The sequence below is a fragment of the Mus caroli genome, chromosome 3 (assembly GCF_900094665.2).
Source record: "Mus caroli chromosome 3, CAROLI_EIJ_v1.1, whole genome shotgun sequence".
Classification (NCBI taxonomy): Eukaryota; Metazoa; Chordata; class Mammalia; order Rodentia; family Muridae; genus Mus; species Mus caroli.
In genome coordinates this window covers 92798021-92802984 of record NC_034572.1, presented here as the reverse complement: position 1 = coordinate 92802984, position 4964 = coordinate 92798021, and the positions used below count along the sequence as shown (strand labels likewise).

General features: G+C 39.4%; 1 protein-coding gene across 4 annotated transcripts in view; it reads left to right on the top strand.

Moving 5' to 3' along the window:
- The window catches only part of LOC110290813 (3 beta-hydroxysteroid dehydrogenase/Delta 5-->4-isomerase type 3-like), a 63558-nt gene that overhangs the window by 44871 nt on the left and 13723 nt on the right, over nt 1–4964 (top strand). The window lies entirely within an intron of this gene.

The following is a 4964-nucleotide window of genomic DNA, read 5'->3' as shown; positions in this document are numbered from 1 at the left end:
GGAAGGAAGGAAGGAAGGAAGGAAGGAAACATACAGAGGCAGCATACAGAGGATGTGCTCAGGACTAAGCCAGATATTGTTCCAGTGCTGAGACCCAAACCCTCTTCACTAACTCAGAAGCTATCTCCAGTTTATACGGATTTTATTTTTTTCAATGAAGTCTCACTGAATATATACAAACAGTATTGAAGGACAGATTTTATGACNCACTGTATGTGACCAATGGAAAATAAACTCAGTGGTATTGTTGNAATTTTATTATTTGTTTGTTTGATTATCTACATTATGGAACCATTCTTTACCTAATACGTTTTCCATTTTTGATTTTATGGATTTTTTTTTCTGTGGAAATTTGGTATTGAATAGGAGGAAGAGTAACTTTTGTTCTAGACAAGACTCTTTTACTCTCCGTGGTAACTAAAAGCAGAAGAGATGATATTCAGATTTGGAAGATGTCAACTTTATCCCTATAAGATTGCCATCCCCATACCTGCTTTAAATTGTCACTGTCTCTGTGTAAGTGACAGGGTTTCTGGGTATGTTTCCTTGATATTCTATAAGCCATGATAAAAAGGACCCAAAATTATCTCTGTATTTGAATTGTTAACTTATTTGTTTTTTTTTATTAATTTATATGTGTTTGGATGTGTGCATGCATGTGTATGCATACATGCATGCATGCACAGGCATATCTTGGCACATATAGCTCTATTCCATTTTCTCATTCTATGAGGTTGGACCTTGCAATGGAATTCAGGTGGTCCATCTTAATAGCCAGTGCCTTTCATGTTCTGAATTTTTCCACATCTAAATCCTCTCTTGATTAGCTATCTCTTTTCAAGAAAACCAAGATGGACAATATAGGGAGATGGTAAGGAAGGAAATAGTCTAAGGATGACAGGGGAGATGATTGTACACAGGAAGTGACATGGATATGGAGGAAGAAGGAGAAACAATTGAATATAAAGGGAAGGATAGTGCTCAATGGTTCACACTCAGTAGAACATATATTTGGGGAAGATTATCAATTTTTTTGTCTTGTTTTTCTCAGACTCATAAGATGTCTTCACTGTGTAAGTTGAAATATACAAACTTAGACCTGGGAATGACTATACACTCCAGTTGTGTTCTAGAACTTTCAGTGCTCCTGACACTACATGCTGTTTCTTAAATCCTTTCCATTGACACAAGCAAACAATGTCTTCCTCTTTCCCTAATGTTCCATTGACCCATCAAAGTATGTTGCCACCAACTTCCATCCTCCCATCAAAACATATTTATGGGCTTCACTTACAGCCCAGAGGTGAGGGGTTACTTCCATGAGTGTGGGTTCTTCATGAAAAAGGTTGCACTGGAACCTTTTCCCCAAGTATGATGATCACTGTCTTATAGCTGAATAGATGAAGCCTTCGTCATCATAGTCTTTCTCCCCTACATATCCCAGCCTGTCTCCACAGATGCAAGCAATTAGAATAGAAGCGAATATAACATGTGGTATGGAGTGGCTGCATGCTCAGGTGAAGGTTCCATGATCCTGCCTGCCTCTTCTTCTACAAGGTGATATCAAGGATTGACTGTCCAGCTACGATGATCTTCTGCATTTAGCCTCAGCTGGACTTCCTAAGACATCCATTGTTTGATTTGTGAGATAGTCCTACACAACAGAATTTTAGGCTGAGGACATTGATGCTTCTCCCTTTTCTGTCTAGGACCATCTGTTAAAGCACATGTGGCATCCCACGTGCCCCTGAAGGCTTTTCCTAATTTTATGGAGTATCATCTTGATGGTTGTACAGGAGGAAAGCCAACATATCTGCATCTCTGTCAGGGGGCAGCATCCTATATTTAGGACATTTTTTTCCTGCAACAAACCAGTAAAGGTTACAGTATTCTGTGGGAAGATAAAGACTTTTGTACCAGTCTCCCTAGTGAAATTTTTTTTTTTCTACTTCCAAGGAAAGAAAGCTGAGAAAAAGCTGATGCAGCAAGGGTAAAGGAACACTGCCTTCAGTGTAATCAAAGATGATGCCCCAGAGCTTGTTAAGTGAGTAATTAAAATCATCATTGCTTTGTGGAGGAGTGTCACTGGAGATGTAGTAGAACTATTCTTGGATGTGCCGTGACTACTTATGGTTTGTAGGCCCCTGGCTGTCACAATATGTGGTTGGGCCACATTGTTCTCATACTCCATTATCCACTCTGGGTGATTTGCCAATAACATTTTGAATACAGTAAATTTGAGAGCCCTAACATTGTGTGAGATATGAGTGTACCTCTCTTCTCATAATGTACATGGATTGTAAGGCACGAGTATGTAACATGCCACTATCTTTCAGGGTCAGCCATTGGCTTCTAGCACTGTCTTCTTGCCTAACATTTTGCAGTGTGAGTATAGATCAGACCATGTCCTCTCATGATCCTCTTCCTCATGGCTACTCAGGAATACTTTTAAAAGATGGGCTCCAAAACTTCATCTGAAGTGGTATATGACACCTAGCACATCAGATTGAACAGTAACCTCCAACAGGTTCTGGGTACCTAAACACAGACAACAAACATGCTGTGACTCTCAGGACATACAGAAAGGAATCCCCATGATTTTTGCTCATTTCAGGTTGATTTGACTCCCTGGTGCATTCTTGGCTGTTGCTTGATAAACAAGAACATGGCATGGTTACATGAGTATTGAAAAAAACAATAGGGTAAATTCTGTTATCTTGTTCTCAAGATTTATATTCTTCTTCTTTTACAGGTATCCTCCCCTCTTTCTCTGATCCTAAGTACGTTAAAGGAAATACAAAGTCAACACAGCTTTAAAAATCAAAACTTGTGATTTCATTATAGGAATAAATGATTTTTTGTTCATATGGATATTTTTATTTTTATCTTTTTAATTAGATATTCTCTTTATTTACATTTCAAATGTTATCCTCTTTCCTAGTTTCCTCTCTTAAAATCCACAATCCACTCCTCACTCCACCAGATCCCCAACCCATCCAATCTTGCTTTCTAGTCCTGGCATTCCACTATAGTGGGGCATAGAACCTTCACAAGACCAAGGGCCTCTCCTATGATTGATGGCCAACTAGGCCTTCCTCTGCTGCATATGTAGCTGCAGACATGAGTCCCAATATGTGTTTTCTTTGATTGGTGGTTTAGTTCCAGGGAGCACTGGGGGTACTGATTAGTTCATATTGTTGGTCCTACTATAGTACTGCAAACCCTTTCAGCTCCTTGGGTACTTTCTCAAGCTCCTTCATTGGGGACCCTGTGCTCCGTCCAATGGATGACTGTGAGCATACACTTCTATATTCATAGCAGCCTTATTTATAATAGTCAGAAGCTGGAAAGAACTCAGATGTCCCTCGACAGAAGAATGGATACAGAAAATGTGGTACATTTACACAATGGAGTACTACTCAGGTATTAAAAACAATGAATCTCATCTATTTCAAGATGGGACCATTTACTCTTTCTGTAACTCCCTAACTGGAAATGACAACAGGGATTTAATTAATGTTAATAGTTAATACCTGTGTTAATTTTTTTCTTTCCTTCCTTCCTTCCTTCCTTCCTTCCTTCCTTCCTTCCTTCCTTCCTTCCTTCCTTCCTTTTCTTCCTTCCTCCATTCCTTCCTCCCTTCCTCCAGTCCTTCCTCCCTTTCTTCCTTTATTTCAAGACAGGGTTTCTCTGTGTAGCTTTGACTGTACTAGAACTCACTTTGTAGACAAGTTTATTCCTACATTCAGAGATTGTCCAGCTTCTGCCTGAGAAAGAACATCCTTTGATGAGAATTTCCTGTTTAATGTTGACCTATCACTTGGTGAGCTGAAACAAAAACCTTTCCTAACATGTTTTAAAGTAGGAGAAAAAATGGGGCATGGTTAAAGTAGAGACCATCACACAGAGGTAAATATCTCCTGTGCATTTAGAGCTTGAATTGAAGAAATGATGAGGTGGCTCAGCAGGAAAAGATCCTGCTCCAAAGCCTGATAATCTGAATTCAATCCTTGGGACCAGACCCAACATGTTGTCCTTTGACCTCTGCATGCAACTGCCTTGGTTCACTTGTGTGGACACATAAGTACAGACAATAAATAAATAAATAAATATTACAATAATAGGACCAACTTGAATTAACATAATATATTAGCGCAAACATGACAAGAACTGTACTTACCCTATGAATAAAGACAGCCTAAATTAATACAAAAACAGAGCCATTATAGATACACAGTCATTTCCTCTTTAGAATTCCAGAGGTAGATGAAGTTTTGCTAAACATCTGATAGCCCCTTCTGTAAGGAGTTGTTGGAGTTCCTTTCACTGCAGAGACAAACAGGTCATGAGCCTGGAGGTGGTGGTGAATGCCTTTAATCCCAGTACTAGGGATCCTGAAGCAGGAGGGTCTCTGTTATTTCAAGGCAAGCCTGGTCTACTGAATGCATTCTGGGATGAATAGGGATACATAGCAAGATACTCTGTGTGGCAGATGCCTGCCATCTCTTCAGAACCTAACATTGCTTCTAATACTCTGGTCTCCTCATTCCCAGAGTAGATGGGAGAGCACATCTGTTTCATCTCCAACAGAAATATTGTTGTACCTACATTATTCTTTCCTTCATTGGGTGAATCTTCACAGATCCAGATGAAAAGTAACAAAGCACAATGATAAGAAAATGTATATGAATGTAAAATGCCAAGATAGGCTCAGAAAACATATGCTCTTTTAAAATGAAAGGGCAGGTTATTCCTTTCCAGGAGCCTTAGCTGCAGACCAAGCTTTGTCCAAAGCTCATATTATACTACTCCAGAAGCCACCAATTTTTTTTTTGTGCCATATCCATTCTGAGGAAATTTCTAAACCAAAATCTCTGGAACACAAATTTCAAAGAGCAAAAGATAGCTTCTCTGCATTCTCAAGGGAGAGAGAGAGAGAGAGAGAGAGAGAGAGAGAGAGAGAG